This window comes from Ziziphus jujuba, chromosome 11, assembly GCF_031755915.1.
Source record: "Ziziphus jujuba cultivar Dongzao chromosome 11, ASM3175591v1".
In the NCBI taxonomy this organism is placed as follows: Eukaryota; Viridiplantae; Streptophyta; class Magnoliopsida; order Rosales; family Rhamnaceae; genus Ziziphus; species Ziziphus jujuba.
This window is the reverse complement of record NC_083389.1, coordinates 24,540,811-24,563,974: the sequence shown is the minus strand read 5'-3', so window position 1 is coordinate 24,563,974 and position 23,164 is coordinate 24,540,811.

The window sequence follows — 23,164 nt, the reverse complement described above, 5'->3', positions numbered from 1 at the left end:
CGTGGGAGCCATGGTAGAGAGGAAGATGATGATCTTGGAAACATTAAGGCCAACATAGCACCATTTCATGGGAAATAGTGATCCGTAGACCTACTTAGATTAGGAGGAGCGAATGGAGATGATATTCAATTGTCATAACTATTCAGAGGCTAAGAAGGTTAAATTGGCTGCTCTGAAATTTTGAAATTATGCACTCCAATGATGGACAAATGAGCAAAATACCCGAAGAAAAGTTGGTGATGAATTGATTACTACTTGGCATCAACTGAAAGGAGCGATGAGGAAGAGATTTGTACCAACTCACTATCATAGGTTGCTGCATCAAAGACTCTAATCATTAACTAAAGGAACTAGGATAGTAGAGGACTACTACAAGGAGATGGAGATACTCATGATGAGGTTGAGCATGAATGAAGATCGAGAGGCATCCATGGCATTGTTTCTAGGTGGGTTGAATCGCGAGATAGCCAACCAAGTGGAGCTTCAACAATATGTAGAGTTCAAGAGGAGGAAATGCTTCATGTGGCATCAAGATTGAAAATCAATTCAAGAGGAGGGGAACCTCATAGTTTGGAGGTGGTTCAAGCAGCGAGAGAAAAAATCTTAGTGTTTGGAGAAGCAATGCCACATATGATACAAAGCCAAAATCGAAACTTGGAGAAGAAAGTACTAATCGGCTAAGGAAGGAAGTAAAAGCCGAATCTGTCCAAGCACCTAAGTTTAAAAGTAAATTTGATCCTAAACCTTCAAGAACTAGAGATATTGTATGTTTTTAGTGTTAAGGACGAGGACACATTGCCAACCAATGCTCAAATAGAAGAATCATGGTGCTGAAAGGTAATGGAGACTTGGAATTCGAAAGTAAAGAAAGTGAGGTTGAAACCCAGTTTGAAGAACAAGAAATTGGAGGTGAGGAACAAGAGGAATCCGAAACACTCAAGGCTTCAAGGGTTGAATTGAGCTTGGTGGCAAGAAAGGTTCTAACCATGTACAAAGATGAGGATCAAATTCAAAGGGAGAATATCTTCCACACTCTATGTGAAATTCAAGGTAACATATGTAGTATGATAATTGATAGTGGAAGTTGTGCTAATATAATTAGTAATGTGGTAGTTGATAAATTAGGGTTAGCAACCATTAAACATCCCAAACCGTATAGATTACAATGGCTTAATGATAGTGATGAGATGAAACTAAACAAACAAGCCAAAGTAAAATTCAGCATTGTTATATATGTGGATGTTGTATTGTGTGATATTGTTCCCATGCATGCTAGTCATATTTTATTGGGAAGGCCATGGCAATTTGATAAAGATGCCATACACTATGGAAGAGAGAATTCCATTGCTTTTAAATTTAAGGTAAAAAAGGTTAAGCTGGAGCCGTTAACTCCAAGGGAAGTGTTTAGAGATCAACTCAAATGTAACAAAGGAGGGAGACCGAACAGCTTAAGGAGAAAACAAGCATGGCACCGACGGTTTCTCCATCCATCCAAGAGGGTAGGTCTGAACTTTCTGTCCAAGGTAAGCCTTCTAAAACTTAAATTGAGTGGAAAAATGAAGATAAACCCACATGTGATAGAAAATTTGAAAAAATTGAGAGTAAGGGAAGAAAGGGGGAATCCATGAGTCACCAAGAAAAAGAAAGGAAAGAGAAGAAAAAGAAGAATTTTTATCTTAGTTCTGGAGAAGTTAAAAAGGCATTTTTAAGTGATAAACCCTTGCTGGTCATGATTTATAAAGATGTTTATTTAAATGATCAAGCTAACCCTGAAGAACTTGAATTGCCAAGTTCTATCTCTTCTCTTTTGCTGGATTTTGAAGATGTCTTTTCGGAGGAGATTTCTAATGGTTTACACCTATCCGAGAGATTAAACATCAAATTGATTTTGTGCCAGGGCTATTATTTTCGTGAAAGCATGATTCGATGTGCTGTTCCTATTTTATTAGTACCTAAGAAAGATGGTTCATGGCACATGTGTGTGGATTGTAGGGCTATTAATAATATAACCATTAAATATAAGCATCCCAATTCCTAGGTTAGATGATATGTTAGATGAATTACATGATGCATGCATGTTTCTTAAAATTGATCTTATGAATGGATATCATCAAATTTGGATGATTGAGGGTGATGAATGGAAAACTGATTTAAAACTAATATATGGTTTGTTTGAGTGGTTAGTAATGCCATTTGGTCTAACTAATGCACCTAGCACTTTCATGAGATTAATGAATCATGTTATCTATCAATTTATTGGAAAATTTATGGTTGCTTATTTTGATGATATTCTTGTATATAGTAGGCATTTAGATGAGCATGTAGAACATCTTAGATTAGTTTTAGGAGTACTTAGGAAGGAAAGTGATGCACATCACACTCCCAATGATCCCTTTCAGCTGCCTCAACGCCCAATTACTTGAAGTAGAGCCAAAAGATTCAAGGAGGCCTTATTTGCATTCATGAATGATCTTGATGTGCTTAAAAATGAGGACATTACCAACTTTTGAGAATTCCAAGTTCAAGAATAACTATTTGATAGCCCAAGATCAAGTGTTTTTGGTTTGGAAAGTAAGCCAAAATTAAAGGGGGATGTTTTGGCCTTGGAGGATTATAAAATGGGCTTGAGGAAATTGTAAAATGGGCTGTTTGAGTGCTATTTTAAGAGACCAGGTATTTTAGCTAGGCCCAACTAGGTTAAATTAAGCATTTAATTTTGTCTTGGTAATTTTGGACGTGTAATAACTATACAAGGTAATTCTAGCTAGTTAAAAATTGTTAGGTCTAAAATATTAATGATTTTATGCCATATTTATAGCTTAATATTTGTTAGTTTGTGCTAATTTGTTATGGAAAGATACTTAATTATGTATTTTTCTTAATCTAGGTGAAAGAGGAAGAATTTTAAGAAAACAACCATAAAAATGGATTACTTGGGTTAAATTATGGTGGGAAGCAAGATTTGAGCTCGAACGGACTAAGCATTAAAAAGATTCCAAAAAGATACTTTGAAGATTCCATCGGGAATTTTATAATGGAAGTGGATGTCATAAGAATTCTCACAATCTGACAATCTCAAATGTCTCATTATTTTTGAATTTCGAGGTGCGAGTAAAGAGTTATCGTCATTTAAAGTTTGGAATTTATAAAAAGGAATATTCTAGTTAAATCTCCACCATTGATCAAAAGAGGGAATCAAGACAATTAGGGGGCCAAGATAAAGACAAGTGGTAATAATTGGTTAATTTATCATTAATGAGGCACATGTCATGTCACATGCTTCATTAAGGGTAAAAAGACTAATTAACTATTTTTTTTAGAAAGAATTAGAGAAAAGGAAAGTATTGGAGAGCAAATAATATCAAGTTTCCTTTTTACACATGAAATTCGTCCAACCCTCTTAAAGGCCTAAAAAAGGTATCCTCCAAGACTCCCATATTGAAAATAAAGAGAGAAAAAGGTTCCCAAGGTCCTATATATATAGCCTCCACCACATTGAAGGAAGATATACAAGTTTAGAGAGTTATTTAAGAGCTTTTAGGAAGCTTAAATAGAAACAAACCAAATTTTGGGAGTTTCTAAGGTTCTCTTAAGGGTTCTAGGGTTTTAAAATTTTAGAGTTTTAGAATATCAATTGGAGAGATTGGAAGAGGCCTAGAGATGTGGACTTGCTTGGAGAAGAAGGCTTACCACTTTGAGAGCTCTTGGAGGAGAATTTCTTCAATAGTTTTTATTCTCTTCTCTTTTCTCTTTAATTGTGAATCTTATTATTTTTAATAATTATGGATGTTGAATTTATTTTTTTCATGAACTAATTTTCATAGCTAGGGCTATGATGTAGCCCAAATTATGAAGGTTTAATTACTTTAATATATGTTGAGTTTTATTTAATTAGTAATAGATTTTGTTAATAAATCATTGATATGCTTAATGCTTTCATAGGCCTGAAGGAATGAATGATTTTAATAATATTTGAGCTTGGAAAATGATAATATTATGGATCTCCAATGATTTTCATGAATGCAGAATTGATTGGAAAATAGTTATGTCTCATGCCATATTAGTTGCTTAATCTATGCTTAATGAATTTGCATGATTTAATTTATGGGCCGGAAGGAATAAATTAGGTTATGTGAATATTATCAATTGTGAGTGAAAACTACTTTTGATTAATTTTGTGATTAAGTGTGGTTAAAAAAATTACTAGTTAATTAAATTCACATATTTAAGTAATTAAATTGGAATAGTTAGTGGTGAAATCAAATGCCCTAGTATTCATAATTATTAATTTAACTCTCTCTTTACTTGAAATTGATCTAATTTTAATTGATTGCTTTTGTTTAATTTAGTTTATTTAGTTTTCAATTGCCATCTTAATTGTTGGTTCAACTATTACCAAAACCTAATTATCTTTGGTACTTAATTCTTAATCCCTTGGGTACGACAACACTATTTTTTCCACTTTATTACTTGAAAACGATTCGTGCACTTGCGAGTTGATTTTACACATAAAAAATAAGTCAAAATAATCTCTAATGCTTTGTCTAGGGTTTCTAAAGAGTCTTAGGCTCTATTTAACGATTTTATTTCTCCATTTGTAAGGAGATTGGTTTTTTTGAATGAAATTTTCTCTCTTTGAGAATGGGTTTTTCACCATTATTCTTAGACCTTCAGGTTACTCACTTGAGAGTGTCTTTATACTTATGGTTCTTATCTTCCATAGATAAAGGGTCATAAGTCAATACCATAGGTTCCTACCTCTAAATAGGTAGTGGGCCTTGGTTGGATATATATTATTTTATTTTTATTTTTATTTTATGTTTTAAGTTCCTTGCAATTGTTTTTCTTTCCATCTTCATATACAATCATCCTCTGGTTATTCACTTGTCATTTCATTGGATTCAAAATCATCATCTCACTACGATACACGCATCCGTGAGCGTATCATTTTGGTATTAGAGCTCGGTTACAAGGTATGTGAAAATTCTCTTTGTTTTATTTATTTCCTAATTATAACATATTGAAACCCTAGCTTGCGTTGTTTTGTTTTCTGATGTTTTTCTTTTGTTCCTTTTTTCTTCTTTCCTTGTCATTTGCTGTTAATTTGTTCTTCTATTCCCATTTTGTGTTTCCGTCCATTTTTGTTGTGTTTCTTTTGCTTGGCATACCCTAGAAAATCCACAATCTTGTTCATTGAGTTACGGTAGAATCTTTGAATTATTTTTGCCACTTGCTGTTGTTTGGAAGGTTTGATATATATACGTATATATATATATCCAACCATATATCTTAGCAAAGGTTGTTTAAAAAATTAAAAATTAAAAAAAAATCGAAAAAAAAAGTTGTGAAAAATCTGATACATATATATATATATATAAGCATATCCTTTTTGGCACTTGAAAGTATATCCAACCTTTCAAAATCTTTCCTCTTGATTGATCTGGTTGTTTGATTTGTTTAACAGGATTATCTATATTAGTCGCTACAAATCTTCCAATATACTCTATTCATTTGATCTTAATTCAATGATTGTTATTTTGCCTTTTTTTTTTCTCACTATTTCCATTGTCATTTTCTCTTCCTGTCCTTCTTAGAATCTTGTTCCTTCCTATTTCTTGCTTGCGCATTTTTTGTTATTTTGTTATTTTGTTCATCATCTCATAAAAGTGCTGCATTTCTTGTTTCACCCTTGTTCAAATAAGTATATTGTGCTTGACAGTGGTACTTGTTGAGTCCAATAGAACTTGGTGAATCACCTAGTGCATATTTTCTTTCTTTATTTTGTGTGTGTGTGAAACACGAGAGTGAGAGAAAACATGTGAGGGAGTGTAGTGAGGACATTTCTTTCACCATGTCATCCGATGAGCTTAGAGCAAAATGTGAAGAAATCAATGCCAACAACAATATGGAAAGGAAGTTTGAAGAATTAATGAGGCGTATGACTTTGATGGAAGAACAAATGAATACTCAAAGGAATTTCCCTAGACCACACCCACCACAGGTTACTAATGAAGGAAGGAGAAACAATAGAAGAGCTCCAATGCCTAGAGAAGAAGATATTGAAGAAATTAGTAAGGATGAATATGAGGAAGAGTTTGAGTTTGAGGATCCTAGAATGGGTACAAGGAGAGGAGTAAGGAGAGGGAATTTACCAAGGAGGAATCATAGAGGTCGAGATGAAGAGGATGGTAATTTGAACAGTATCAAAATGAGCATACCATCATTCCAAGGAAGGAATGATCCGGATGAGTACCTCAATTGGGAAAAGAAGGTAGATCTAATCTTTGATTGCCACAACTACTCCAAGGAGAAGAAGGTAAAGCTTGCTGTGATTGAGTTTAGTGAGTATGCAATCATATGGTGGGATCAACTTGTCATGAACCGAAGAAGGAATGGTGAGAGGCCGATAAGAACATGGGTAGAACTCAAAGCTATTTTGAGGAAAAGATTCATTTCAAACTATTATTACCGAGAGTTATACCGAAAACTTCAAGGTTTAACTCAAGGCAATATGAGTGTGGAAGAGTATTCAAAGGAAATGAAGGTTGCTATGATTAGAGCTAATGTTGTGGAGGACCGAGAAGCTACAATTTCTAGGTTTATTGAAGGGCTTAATAAGGATATAGCAAATGTGGTGGAGTTGCAACCATATGTAGAATTGGAGGATGTGATTCACTTGGCAACCAAGGTGGAGAAACAACTCAAGAAAAGGAATTCATCTTTTAAAAAGAACTCCATTAGCGCCTTTGGAAAGGGAGGAAATACTTGGAAAGGTGGAAATTCAAATTGGAAGAAGAATGACAAACCATACAACAGTAAATTCGACAACTCGAAAGGAGAAGTTTCTAAGGAAAGGGACAAAGGGAAAGCTAAAGAAGAAGAACAAAAAAGGCATAAGGACATCCAATGTTTCAAATGCTTAAGAAAAGGACATATTGCTTCTCAATGTCTTAATCGCAGAACCATGGTGATGAGGAATGGAGGAATCGAGTCCAAAAGCGAAAATGAAGAAGGTGAAGATGAAGAATCAGAGTTGGAAGAAAGTGAATGTGAATATGCAGAAGAAGGGGTGGTGAGGAGAGCTCTAAATGCACAAGCCAAGGAAGAAGAAAAGGACCAAAGGGAGAACATTTTCCATACAAGATGTCAAGTCCAAGGAAGGGTTTGCAATCTGATAATCGATGGAGGAAGCTGTACAAATGTGGCAAGTGAAGAATTGGTGAAGAAGTTAAAGCTAAGGACAACCAAGCATCCTCGCCCATACAAGTTGCAATGGTTGAATGATTGTGCGGAAATCAAAGTTGCTAAGCAAGTTAAAGTCTTGTTCACCACTGGAAGATATCAAGATGAAGTGGAGTGCAATGTGGTCCCCATGCAAGCTGGTCACATTCTTTTAGGAAGGCCTTGGCAGTACGATAGGAAGGTTAGCCATGATGGATTCACCAATAAATACACCTTCAACAAGGATGGAAGAAAAACAACTTTTGCTCCCATGACTCCACATCAAATATTGGAAGTACAAATGAAAAATAAAAGAGAGAAAAGTGAGAAAAACGAAGAAAAAGAAAAGGGTGAGAAAAAGATTGAAAAGGGTGAACATGCAAAAGAAAAGAAAGCAAGAGAAGAAAAGGGGAAAGAAATAGAGAGAAAAGGGAATGACTACCAAGAAAAAGAGAGTGGTGAAAAAGAAAGAAAACAAAAGAGTTTTTATGAAAAAATGAGTGACTTGAAGAGTGCATTTATAACTCAAAAACCCATTTTTCTTATGTTGTACAAGGATGAGAACCTTGATACTAATAATACCTTGCCTAGTGCAATGGTATCTCTTTTGCATGAACATGGAGATATATTTCCCAAGGAGGTTCTAAGTGGATTACCACCACTAAGAAGGATTAAGCACCAAATAGATTTCATTCCGGGAGTTACAATACCAAATCGTCCAGTTTATAGAACCAATCTGGCAGAAGCAAAGGAGTTACAAAAACAAGTTGAAGAACTTTTGGCAAAAGGGTATATTCAAGAGAGTATGAGCCCATGTGCTATATCGGTGCTTTTAGTGCCCAAGAAAGATGGAACTTGGAGAATGTGTGTGGATTGCAGAGCCATTAACAAAATTATGGTAAAGTATCATTATCCTATCCCTAGTTTAGATGACATGCTTGATGAGCTGCATGGTTCCCAAATTTTCTCCAAAATAGACCTTAGGAGTGGTTACCACCAAATTAGGATGAGGGAGGGGGATGAGTGGAAAACAGCTTTCAAAACTAAGCAAGGTTTATATGAGTGATTGGTCATGCCATCTGGCTTGACAAATGCACCTAGTACATTCATGAGGTTAATGAACCATGTCCTGCATGCATTTATAGGAAAGTTTGTAGTTGTGTATTTTGATGACATTCTCATATATAGTAAGAGTTTGGAAGAGCATATAGAGCATATTGGAAATGTGCTAGATGTTCTTAGAACTGAAAGATTGTATGCCAATTTAAAGAAATGTTGTTTTTGTATGAATGAAGTCGTTTTCCTAGGTTTTGTTGTTAGTTCTAATGGTGTGAAAGTTGATGAGTCGAAGGTCCAATCCATTAAAGAGTGGCCAACACCTAAAAATGCAAGTGAGGTTATGAGTTTTCTTGGGTTAGCTAGCTTCTATAGGAGGTTTGTTGACGACTTTAGCACCATTGCTGCACCTTTGAATGAGCTTGTTAAGAACAATGTAATTTTCAAATGGGGAGAAGAACAAGAGAGAGCTTTTAATACTCTTAAAAATAAGCTAACAAATGGACATGTTCTTGCTTTACCTAATTTTGCTAAAAATTTTGAAATTAAATGTGATGCTTCTGGTCTTACCATAGGAGGTGTTTTGATGCAGGACAGGAGGCCTATAGCTTACTTTAGTGAAAAACTCGGTAGAGCTTACTTTAGTGAAAAACTTGGCGAAGCTGCTTTGGTAGGACGGGAGGCCTATAGCTTACATTGCATTCATCCATCAATTGTTCACCATTTGAAATTGTTTATGGTTTTAATCCCCTTACACTATTGGATTTACTGCCCTTACCTACTAATGAAATTGTTTCCATGGATGGCAAAGCGAAAGCAAAGCTTGTGCAGGACTTACACACCAAGGTGAAAGAGCACATTGTGAAGAAAACTAAAATCTATGAAAAGAAGTCTAATAAAGGAAGGAAGCAAGTGATTTTTGAACCACGAGATTGGGTTTGGGTGCACATGAGAAAGGAGAGATTTTTCGAAAGGAGGAAGACTTAGTTGCATCCAAGAGGGGATGGTCCATTTCAAGTCTTAGAGAAAATTAATGATAATGTTTACAAAATTGACTTGCCCGGTGAGTACAATGTGAGTTCCACATTCAATGTTAGTGATTTATCTCTCTTTGATGCAGGTGAAGATTCGAGGACGAATCTCTTCAAAGAAGGGGGGAATGATGCACATCACACTTCCAAAGATTACTTTCAGCTGCCTCAAGGCCCAATTACTCGAAGTAAAGCCAAAAGATTCAAGGAGGCCTTATTTGCATTCATGAAAGATCCTGATGTGTTTAAAGAGGAGGACATTACCAAACCCACTTTTGAGAATTCCAAGTTCAAGAACAACTATTTGATAGCCCAAGATCAAATGTTTTTGGTTTGGAGAGTAAGCCAAAATTAAAGGGGCACATTTTGGGCTTGGAGAATTATAAAATGGACTTGAGGAAATTGTAAAATGGGCTGTGTGGGTCCTATTTTAAGAGACCACGTATTTTAGAACGTTTGGGCCATGTAATTTGATGCTAGCTAGGCCCAACTAGATTAAATTAAGCATTTAATTTTGTCTTGGTAATTTTGGACGTGTAATAACTATACAAGGTAATTATAGCTGGTTCAAAGTAAGTCAAAATAATCTTTAATGCTTTGTCTAGGGTTTCTAAAGAGTCTTAGACTCTATTTAAGGATTTTATTTTTCCATTTGTAAGGAGATTGGTTTTTTTGTATGAAATTTTCTCTCTTTGAGAATTGGTCTTTCACCATTATTCTTGGACCTTCAGGTTACTCACTTGAGAGTGTCTTTATACTTATGGTTCTTATCATTCATAGATAAAGGGTCATAAGTCAATACCATAGGTTCCTACCTTTAGATAGGTAGTGGGTCTTGGCTGGATATATTTTATTTTATTTTTATTTTTATTTTATGTTTTAAGTTCCTAGCAATTTTTTTTTCTTTCCATCTCCATATCCAATCATCCTCTGGTTATTCATTTGTCATTTCATTTGATTTAAAATCATCATCTCACTACCATACACGCATCCGTGAGCGTATCAAAAAGATTATTTGCTAACCTCAAAAAGTGTGAGTTTTGTAAAGATGAATTGGTTTTTCTAAGATTTGTTGTAAGTGCTGCGGGAATTAAAGTTGATCAATCCAAAATCAAAGCTAATGAAGAGTGGCTGAAACCTACTTCTACCACCCAAGTAAGAAGTTTTCATAGTTTGGCTAGCTTCTATAGGAGATTTGTCAAGGATTTTAGCAGCATCGCAGCACCTTTGACCGAGGTTGTCAAGAAGAATGTTGGGTTCAAATGGGGTGAAGCACAAAAGTAATCTTTCAATTTGTTGAAAGAAAAATTATCTAATGCAACTTTATTAGAATTGCCGAATTTTGATTAAATTTTTGAAATTGAATGTGATGCTTTGGGTGTAGATATTGGAGCTATCTTGATGTAAAAAGGAAGACCCATAGCATAATTTAGTGAGAATCTAAATGAAGCAAAGCATTGAAATACCCAACATATGACAAAGAGATGTATGCGTTTGTGAGGGCTTTGGAGATGTGGCAGCATTACTTAATACCGAAGGAATTTGTAATTCATACGGATCATGAATCATTGAAGAACATCAAAGGCCAAGGGAAGCTTAACCAATGACCTGCTAAATGGATTGAGTGCATTAAGACTTTTCCTTATGTCATCCGTTACAAGAAAGATAAGTAAAGTGTGGTTGCCGATGCATTATTCCAAAGGTATGTATTGTTTTCTACCTTAGATGCTAGATTGCTTGGATTTGAATAATTAATAGAACTTTATGAGCATGATAGTGACTTTGGAGAAATATTTAGGAACTATACAAAATATGGTTTTAATAAATTCTACATTTTTGAGGAATATTTGTTTAGGAAAAATCAACTTTGTGTGCTTAATTGTAGCATTAGGGAATTGTTAGTGAAGGAAGGTCATGGTGGTGGTTTAATGGCTCATTTTGGTCTTAAAAACTTTATCCTTACCGTAAGAACACTTTTATTGGCCTAATATGAAGAGGAATGTGGAAAGAATTTGTAAAAGATGCTTAAAATGCCAAAAATCGAAATCTGGGTTGGAACCGCACGGTTTGCATCTCCTAGTGCCGATTCCATCTATTCCTTGGGTGGATTTGTATATGGATTTTGTTTTTGGTTTACCTAGGTCTAGGATAGGTAATGATTCAATTTTTGTTGTTGTTCATAGATTTTCTAAAATGGCACATTTTATTGCATGTAATAAAACTCATGATGCATCTAATGTTGCCTAGAACTATTGTTTCGGATAGCAATGCTAAGTTCTGAAGTTATGTTTGGAAGACATTATGGTTTTTTCAACTACTTATCATCCACAAACTTGTGAACAAACTGAAGTAGTAAATAAGACTTTGTCTGCACTGTTAAGGGCTTTAATTAGAAGAAATTTAAGAACATGGGAGGAATGTTTACCACATGTTAAATTTACTTATAATAGATCTTTGCATTCCGCAACTAAATGTACACCCTTGAGGATTGTTTATGGTTTTAATCCTTTGACTCCATTAGATTTAACATCTTTACCTTTAAGTGAACGTGCTAAAGCAAAAAGCTGATTTTGTGAAGCAGATTCATGAAAAGACAAAGGCATTGAGAGGAGGACCGAGCAATATGCAAGGAATGATAACCAAGGTCGGATTAGAGTTGCCTTTGAACTTGGAGATTAGGTATGGTTGCATTTAAAAAAGGAGAGGTTTCTCGAATAAAGAAAGTCAAAGCTTATGCCGTGTTAGGATAGACCTTTTTAAGTTTTGGAAAGGATTAATGAAAATGCTTACGAGCTTAACCTACCAGGTAATAATAATGTTAGTGCTACATTTAATGTTGCTAATTTATCTCCACGTGCTATAGGTGATGACTTTAATTTGAGGGAAAATTCATTTTAAGAGGAGGGGAATGATAAGAATCTGTCCGTACTTGCACAACTGACTGCCCGCTGGGGTGCTGATCCTATATAGTTGAAAACCAAGCCAATCATTGGGGCACAAGCTAAGAGATTTAAGGACAACCTAGCTGGTTTCATACAAGGAGTCATTAATTCTCAAAAGGGCTTGTCAATACCCAAAGATTTAAAGCTTGTTTTAAGCATCCAAGTTGTGAAGGCCAATATGGACCCGGGTAGCTGTTTTAGTGAATTTGTGGACTCCAGGCAGTATTGAATGGGTTCAACACTTCTTTAACTCAATTGATATCACTAACAGGTCATGGAATCAAGTCAAGACAGAAGCAAAAGCAACCAAAGAGGCCATTTGCACATGGAGGACATTTTTGGTCGAAAATTCACCTTTAAAAGCTAGGATTGACATATCTTGATGATTAAGCTCTTTCTCTTTGTTCCAATCAAGGAAAACATATGGAAATCATAATTAATCCTATTTGGCATCCTACATGGAATATTGAAGCTGATTTGGAGCCTTTACAAGCTAGAAATTGGTCAAACTTAGCTTAGTTGTCAAACTTGTCAACTAGTTTCCTTATTTGAGTTTGAGTTTTTCTTTTAGGAAGCTATCTTTTATTTTGTTTTTATTTGTTTATTTACTGGACAAATCAACTTAGGGAAGTTAGAATTTTATTATTTTGATTGTAAATTAATTAATTCCTAATTCAAAATAAAAGAATGAATTAATACAAATTAGTTTAGGAAAAGAAGGTGAAGTTCGGCTAAGCATAGTTTCCTATTCTCTATGGCCGATCTTGACCTAATTGTTTAGGATTTATTTTATGTCTTCAAACCCATTTAAAGGCTTATTTTCTCAACAAAATTGAGTACATTATTCATACAGAAAAACATTAATGGTTTTTTTTTTTTTTTTCTATTTGAACACCTCAAACACCATTAGAGAGTGAGTGTTTTAGTTTGACTTATCAATAGGACATCCATTGTGGCATCCTCGATATACCAAGGTTCCTAGTCATAGGTTGATTAGGGGTTGAGGTGACCATAAGAAATTGGACTTAATTTGTCAAATCCGGGCTAATATAATATGGGTTTAAGCATAGGTCGAACTAGGTTCGTATTATTTAATAACACCTTGAATGAAATTAATCAGATTGTCTTTAAATTTGATACCAAATGATACAAACCTAGGACGACTTGCACCTAAACCCATATTATATTAGCTCGGATCTAATTATGTTCAAGTTCTAGTGGTCACCTCAACCCCTAGCCAACTTGTAATTAGAAACTTTGGTATAATGAAGATGCCACAATAGGTGATGGATATCCTATTGATAAGTCAAACTAAAACACTCACTCACTAATGGTGTTTTAGGTGTTCAAAAGAAGAAAGAGAAATTCAACCTCACAAAATAAATTCTGAATATTAATGTACTGTATATTATTGATAAAACAAGCCCTTCAATAGGCTAAAAAGTTACAAAATAAAACCCTAATTAACTAGATAAAACCGGCCACCAAAGAATAAGAAACCTGGCTTGGTTGAAATTCACCTTCTTTCCCAATCTAATTTGGATTAATTAATTCCTTTATTTTGAATTAGGAATTAATTAATTTCCAACGAAAATAATAAAATGATAACTTTTCTAAGTTGATTTGTCTAGCAAATAAATAAATATAAACCAAATAAAAGACTAATTTCCTAAAACAAAAAGTCAAACTCAAATTAGGAAACTAGTTGACTGGTTTGATTACTAGGCTAACTTTGGCCAATCTCCAGCTTGTTTGGGCTCCAAATTAGCTTCCATATGCCATGTGGGATGCTAAATATGATTGATAATGATTCCCACACGTTGCCCCTTGATTGGAATAAGTCAACCCTGCTTGAACAAGAAGAAAAGTCAAAGCCAACAGCTAAACATCACATTTTCGGCCAAATTGAGATGCTATCCGTAAAAGCCTTTTTTAGATGCTTTTTATTCTGCCTTGGCTGGATTCCATGTCCTTTTAATGATATTCATTGAATCCATGAAGTGTTGAAACCATTTCTCCCTAGCTAGAATCCATATTTGCACTGAAACAGCTACCTGGGTCTGTATCGGCCTTTACCACTTGTATGCTTAACACAAGTCTTATATCTTCAAGCATTGACAAGATCCTTTGAGAATTAGTTACTCCCTGGATAAGAGCAGCCAGGTTGTTCTTAAATCTCTTAGCTTGAGCCCTAGTAATCGGTCCAGTCTTCATCTGTATCAGGTCAGTACCTTAGTGGGTTGTTAGTTGTGAGGGCTCAGGCTAATTCTCATCAGCTTGTGCCCTAGTAATTAGCCCCATCTTCAATTGCACAGGATCAGCACCCCAGCGAGATGTAGGTTGTATAGGTACAGGTGGGTTTTCATCATTCGCCTCCTCTTCAAAAGGATTTGTCCTCAAATAAAAATCATCATCTGTAGCAAACGGAGATAAATCAGTAACATTAAATGTAGCACTCACATTATACTCACCTGGTAGGTCAAGTTTGTAGGCATTTTCATTGATCCTCTCCAAAACTTGAAAAGGTCCATCCCCTTAAGGCATTAGTTTTGACTTTTGTTCTTCCGAAAACCTCTCTTTTCTTAAATGCAACTAAACCCAATCTCCTGGTTCAAATACAACCTTCTTTAAGCCTTGGTTAGCAATCTTAGCATATTGTCCTCCTCTTAAAGTTTGCTTTTCTCTTCTCATGAATCTGCCTAAAAAATTCAGATTTTTGTTTTCCATCCAGAGTAGCATGTTCATTTAAAAGTAAATGAGTTAAATCTAATTGAGTTAAAGGATTAAAGCCATAAACAATTTCAAATGGAGAATATTTAGTATCTGATTGCATAGATCTATTATAAGAAAATTCCACCTGTGGCAAACATACCTCATAGGTTTTTAAATTTCTACTAATTAATGCTCTCAACAATGCAAACAAATTTCTATTTACTACTTCAGTTTATCCATCAGTTTGTGGATATCAAGTAATTGAAAATAAAAGTTTAGTGGCTAACTTAGCCCACAAAGTTTATCAAAAGTGATGTGAATCCGCCCGAGCTGGCACAACTGACAACCCGCTGGGGTGCTGACCCGATACATATGAAGACTGGACCAATCACTAGGGCTCAAGCTAAGAGATTTAAAGACAACCTGGCTGCCATTATATAGGGAGTAATTAATTCTCAAAAAGGATTGTCCATACCCGAAGATACAAGACCCTTTTTAAGCATCCAAGTGGTGGAGGCCGATACGAACCCGGGTAGTTGTTTTCGTGCAAATTTGGACTCCGGGCAACCAAGAATGGTTTCAACCCTTCATGAACTCAATGAATATCATTAAGAGGACATCGAATCCAGCGAAGGCAGAATCAAAAGCATCTAAAAAGGACTTGTATGGACAGCATCTCAATTTGGCAAAAAATGTGTTATTTAGCCGCTACCTTTGACTTTTCTTCTTGTTTGACTTATTCCAATCAAGAGGCGACATGTGAGAATCATTATTAATCATATTTGGCATCCTACATGGCATATGAAAGCTGATTTGGAGCCCAAACAAACTGAAGATTGGTCAAAGATACCTTAGTAGTCAAACTAGCCAACTAGTTTCGTAATTTGATTTTGACTTTTTATTTTAGGAAATTAGTCTTTTATTTCATTTCTATTTATTTATTTTCTGGAGAAATCAACTTGGGAAAGTTATTATTTTTTTATTTTCATTGTAAATTAATTAATTCCTAATTCAAAATATTGGAATTAATTAATCCAAATTAGATTAGGAAAGGAGGTGAATTTTGGCCAAGTTAGGTTTCCTATTCTTTGTTGGCCGGTTTTACCTATTGTAATTAGGGTTTATTTTGTTTTCTCTTAGCCTATAAAAGGGCTTGTTTTTTCTAGGAAGAACACACCATTAATAATATTCAAAATTTATTTTTGTGAGATTGAATTTCTCTTTGTTCTATTGAACACCTAAAACACCGTTAGTGAATGAGTGTTTTAGTTTGACTTATCAATAGGACTTCAATCACCTATTATGTAGTCTTCATTATATATCAAGGTTTCTAATCACAGGTTAGTTAGGGGTCAAGGTGACCATTAGAACTTAAACATAATTAGATCCGGGCTAATATAATATGGGTTTAGGCACCGGTTGTCATAGCTTCGTATCACCTTTGGACTTAAGAACGTTGAAGCCAAGACCAACCTTTGGTTAACAAAATGTTTAAAGATTAAATTAGGAAGACAATGAAGGTGTACAAGATGATATGTTGGCAAAGTTATTAGCAGTGCACGACCACATTCAAGACTTAGAGTGGACATTAGAAAATGTTGAAAATTTTCACATAAAACTAAACCCCACCAAATGGTCCTTTGGAGTTTTCTTGAGTAAATTCTTAAGGTACCTCATCACAAAGAGATGAATAGAAGTCAATCCTCTATAGATCAAGATATTAATAAACATGCCTTTCTAGCCCTAAGGAGATGCAACGATTGACAAGATGGTCGCTTTGGGCAATTCATATTTGGATCATCAGATAAAGGACATAGCTTTTTCAAATGTTAAAAAAAGAACAAAGATTTCTAATGGACCAAAGAATGTAAGATCGCCTTTCAACAGCTCAAACAATACCTGATCTTAGTCCAATTTTTACAAAAGCTGAAGGCAGGAGAGACACTTATCTCTACTTGGTATTTTCTAGTCATGTTGTGAGTTCCATCCCAGTACATCAAGAAGGGCAGAGTCATCTGTTAATATATTACAAGGGTAGGACACTTCTTGATGCAGCAGTACATAAAAATGGAATCGTTGGGGCTTACATTGATTGAATCCATTAGGAAGACACAACATTACTTCCAAGGCCATACAATAGTGATGCTCATCGTGTACCACCTTAGGGCAGTTTTATACTATCTGGATTAATACAAAAGAATTCATGAAGTGGATTGTGAAGCTTAGAGAAGACAACATCAAATACCAGCCTTGTACAACCATTAAGGCTCACATCGTTATTGACTTCGTAGTGGAGTTCTCAAGCCACTACACTGCAAATGGAGATCTTGGCTTGTCACAAAGATATTCGAAAATGACCAACAAAAATGATACATTGGCCTTTTACATAGATGGATCCTCTAATGCAAGAGAAAGTGAGATTGGACCCTAAGTGGCAAAGCTTTAAAACAACACTTTAGGCTAGGTTTCAAAGCCACAAATAACATAGTTGAATATTATGCATTATTGGCTGGGCTCATAATCATTAAACATTTAGGAGTTAAATGAATCAAGGCGTACAGTAATTCCTAGTTTGTGGTAAACTAGGCTAATGGAGACTATGAAGTGAGAGAAGAAAATGTGGCTGGTCCTCCAAGAAATACGAAAATCTTTTGTGGAAATGTCCATTTCTTAACCTACCAGAGACCATAATAGCTGTGCAAATGCCTTGGTAAGCTTGGGTTCCATAATAAATAGCAAAATTAGAAGAGAGATTCCAATAGACTATGTGGATGAACTGACAATCAGAAGGTAGAAAGAGGATGTAATAGAAAGTAATAACATTTTGTGCTAGATTGATGTTATGTGAAAGTTGCCAAATCCAACTTTGTTTCTCCACTTCAAAGCTTCTCCAAGGAAATGAGCAAGCTGAAGCATCCAAAAAAGCAATTTTAAAATCATTAAAGAAAAAACTTGAGTCTTTTAAAGATAGTTGGGCAAGGGAATTCCTAGGAGTCATGTGGGCATATAGAACATCCCCAAGGGTTAGAACTGGCGAAATGACTTTTTCATTGGCATATGGCATGGAAGCAGTGATTCTAAGAGAGATCTCCATCCTTATGATCATAACTAAAATCCAAGAAGAAAATCTTGATGATTAGAGCGTACATGCGAAACTACATTTCCTGAAGGGATGATGAGATCAAATGATGATATGCCTTGCTAGCTATTAGTAAAAAGCCTCCCATTTTATAAAAACCAGTCCCAAAAGATTTCAAGATCGATGACCTAGTCTTTCACAAAGTGTTCCAAAAAACCAAGAATTGGAGGCAAGCATGCTAGGTAAAAAATTGGAAAGAACCCTATGAAGTTATAGACATACTAAGACATGGGTCTTACAAACTCAAAGACCTTAATGATAGGGAAATTGTGAGAAGTTAGCACACCATAAATTTGAGAAAGTACTATCACTAAACCTTGCCTTATCCTTGTACATATTATGTCATTCTTATATTACCTATAAATATTGAAACTACTTGTAACAATTCTTAAGTAATTTTCAATGCAAATCTGTTTCAACTTGTTTAGACAAAGCGTGGGGGCAAAGGAAGGGTTGATAAGAGCATAGCTATTTAATAAGCTTTAATTTCCTTCCTACAACAAAAATTACCAAATATGACAACCTTAAAACTTTATCAAGATGAGCCAAAAAGATTGAAAAGATTGATTTTAAAACTATGCATAAAGTAAAATGACAATGGAAGTAAAAAAAAAAAGGCGTATAGAGACCTAGAATTCCCTCTAGGCCTTGAAGGCTTGAATCAAAATAAAGGCATGAAGGCCCAAACTTCCATTCAGGCCTCGAATGCCCAAGCTAAAATGAGGGTTTAGAGGTCTAGGACCTCTATAATTCTTGAAAACTACCAATAGAAAATGAAGAACACATGTACATTCATAAAATGATAGAGAAAGGAGGGAGAACAAGCCTAAGAGGCCTTGAGAGGGGCGAATAAAGTATTAAATATATCCCAAGACCTAATGAGAGAGCAGATTGTTCAGAATTCGGCATTTAGGAAAAAAAGAGAGAGAATGGAGTGAACTAAGATTCCTCAAAGCTAAATAAAAGGTGAAACAATTGCTAGGTCAAAACCAATCCCCATGATAATACTGCACAACGAGGTTGATAGGGCCAGTTGTTGGAGCTCTTATCCCCTTCATAAGATATAGTTAGTGGAAGCTTGATTGGAGGAACAACAACCAAGTCATTTAATGTCTCGTCGATGGCTTTGCCCCTTCCCCACTTAGTATAGTGGTCTTCAAGATAAGCTCAGTACCCTTCTTTGAAAAAGTTATTATATAAAGGACGTAAACACTTAATGCTCTGGATAAAGACCACTTGCCCTCCCTGGTCCACCACCCTTTTCTTCTCCTACAAGATAACAAAGCTTATCTTGACATCCTTGATTAACGAGTCAGACAACCTTGCCATCGACCCCTTAAGCCTAATATCCAAGGTCACCCATTAATCTTATTATAGCCTTGTGTTAACCTCGACCCTGACCCTATTGTCTCAAGCCTTCTCTAAAATATTATCGTCTATCATGGTGCTTGACTTTAATATCCTTAGCTCATCTCAATAGGCCCTAAAACTTTAGAAGGTGAGATACTAAGCCTAAAGGCTCTAACATGAAAAGAATAGGATGGAGACAAAGGTTAAAGAATGAATGACACAAATATAAGGTAGCAACCAACTTACCAAAAAGAAAGATAAAGGAAAAAGAAATGTAGATTGAAGAAAAAGGATGACAGTGACTTACCATACAGGTCATGGTGAGGCTTCTCTTAATCACACCGCTTTAACAAATTATTCAAATACTTCATATCGTGAAGAAGCATGATTACATTACAAAAAGCATTGATGGCATCAGACCCTTTTGACATTGATTACATTAAGCAAATAGATTGCAATACCTCTCCTTTTGACCCATGAAGAAAGAGGGTGGGTAGTTGTATAAATGCAAGCCACTAAGGGAACTAAAAAGGCAGCTTCAAGAACATTGGTATGGCCTGATAAGGAAGTTGCATCGACCTTAGGGATAGGTAACAAAGGGCACAAGCTAGGGGGTAAGGTATTAGGATTAAGACAAGGCCTTTTTTGGGGACTAACTCCAAAAAGAGTAAAGACATTATCATCATCATCCAATATGATTGTTTTGCCTTATGACCTCCTAGTCATAACAGCTTGAATGAGCTAAACAAGAGGAGGAGTGGAAATCATAGGGTGAGAAGCAGAACTCTGCCCTTGCTAACAAACATTTTAGGCATGAGATTTGGTTGTAAATACCTTTAAAGCTTCATCCATTTTTTGCAAAAACCTAAAAGGGGGACATTTAAAAGAGAGAAAGAGAGAGAGAGAGAGAGAGAAGAAGAAGTAGAATAAGACAAGAAAAAGAATTTCTTGATCAAGTTCGTAGAAAGTCGAAAAGAAAAAGGGCATTAAGGGGGATACCTTCACGAAGGATATTTTCTGGTCCTTGCCGAATTACTTTTAAATAAACTCTTAGTGGTCCTTTTTTAAGGCCCTAAGTAACTTCCTTGGCCAATTTAATTACTAGATGAAAAAAGAAGCAGCTTTGTCAGATGCCCTAAATGACAATGCAAACAATAAAATTAGAAATTTCATTTGAAAACATGCCATTCAAAATTGATAGGTTAAAGACTCCGAGCTCACTACGAGAGTCCTAGATAATGAGTACTAAACTCTTGACACCATGCTCACTACGAGAGTCCTAGAAAATGAGCACTAAACTCTTGACACTAGCCCACCCAGGAAGAAAAACTTATCATCCAATGTTTATTATCTGAGGTAAAGTCGACGAAGATTCTCTTGTTTGGGCGAGAGCAAAATAATTACCTACCTCTCTCATAAGCATGCTATTGGATAAAGAAAAGGGAAAGGAAGACCCCTTATATTTAGAAGGACATCCAAGACTACGAAAGAAAAGTTAAACCTTAACAACATCTTTTAAACATTAGGCATCAGTTAAGTTGGGCTTAAGAAGAAAAAGTTAGGACTTCTAAAATGAAGGGGTCAAAAGGAAAATGGACCCAAATAAAACCAGGAGCATTGGGTTCAACCATTTCCTTAACCTTGGCCCTCTGATTGATGATATCATTGGAATGTCAAATGGACCTATAAGATTCTCGAAATCGATGTCAAAAAGACATGTGCCCCATTAATGATAAATTAACCAATTTTTGTCCTAATATTGGCTCTTGGATTGCCTTGATTCTTTCTGATGAGGACATGACTAGAAGCACCTTAAGATGGAGTCCAAAGCACTTCCAATCTCTACGGGATCAATGACCAGAGCTAGAGTAAAGCGGTTTAAAGAATCACTAAATGGTTTAATCCAAGAGGTGTTCACATATCAAGGAAGCATGTTCATTACTAAAGATGAACCAAAATTGGTCCATATGATTGGAACGGTGGATGCCAACATGAAAGAGAGCTTAACGCAAGGAATCCTACAATATGGTGATGTGGCACGATTTGATGACATGGATGGTGATGTGGCATCATATAGTGACATGGCACTTTTGCCACGTGGAGGGTGATATGTGCCTCCATGGCATTGGTGAATTTTATAATTAGGAAATGTTAGTTTTTATTTTATGTCTTGATTGGATTTTGGCCTGTTGCCTATTTTATTTTTCCAATTTAGTTTTATTAGGAAACTAGGAGATAAAAACCAAACCAAATTAGGTTTCCTAAACCTAACCAAATTAGGTTTCCTAAACCTAACCACATTAGGTTTCCCAAACCTGATTTTCATCTATAATTATTTTTAGCAAATTTAGGAAAGTTTTGTAATTTATTTTGCCTATTTAAAGGGACATAAGTCATGAAAAAAATTCAGATTACCATTTTGATTAAAAGTGAGAGTGATTCTCTTGGTTCTCTAAGAACTATATCGAACTTTTCAAGCTTTACTTATGGAGTTCAAATTTGACTTACCAATAGGTTATTTTGCACCCTATTGTCGCATCTTCACCATACCAAGGTTCCTACCTCAAATATAGGTAACGGGTCGAGGTCTTCCACTGATAACTTGTAATTAGATGGTCTAATTCAATCTTTGTTACGGGTTTAGAGGCAGGTTGCTCTAGGTTTGTATCACCTTCTCTTAATCAATCGTGGAGATTTAAATAGAAATATTCCTTTTTATAAATTCTGAATTTTAAATGATGATATCTTTTTGCTCACATCTCGAAATCTTAAAATAATGTGATATTTGAAATCGTCAAATCGTGATGATTCATATGACATCGACTTCCATCATGAAATTCCTGATAGAATTTTTATGAAATCTTCAGGGTATCTTTTTGGAATCTTTTTACTACTGAGTTCGTTCGAGCTCAAATCTTGTTTCCTACCATAATTTGACCCAAGGAATCCATTTTTATGGTTTTTTTTTTTGAAATTCTTCCTCCTTCACCTAAATTAAGAAAAATATATAATTGAGTATCTTTCCATAACAAATTAACACAAACTAACAAATATTAAGCTATAAATATGGCATAAAATCATCAATATTTTAGGCTTAACAAATACCCCTAAACTTAAAATTTGCTAGTACCTAGCAAAAAGAAAAAAAAAGAATAAGAAAATGAAATTTTTTAAAGAACATAAGATACTTTAATGGGTTGCCTCAAAGATTGTATAACATATGAATTTTCAAATAGTTTCAAAGTAATTATGTAAGTCAATACCTTATCTTCCATTCAACACATATGGTACTTCCAATGTGTGTGTGTGGAAGTCAATTTATACACTCACTATCATGCATTTAAATAAATTTACAAGAATTAGAGATTGATAATAAAGTTGAACTACCATATGCTTGACTTAATTATCACTCTCCACTAATGTAGGCTAATACACCACCTTAAATCATTAGGACTTCATGGCTTTTATTGTCAAGGCTAAAAGGGTATGGCTTAGAAGAAAGAAAAGGATAAGATATAATAAATTAATGAAAGAAAGCTAAATTAAGTATTAATGAATAAATTACTTGTAAAATTTGTTTCTTTCTTAGATTTTTTTTCTTCTTTTCTTCTTTAACTTTCAATATAAACTTACAAATCTTCTATTTCTCCTTTTCATTGTATATGTATTTTTTCTTCTTTTTCACATCAAACACATATATATATATATATATA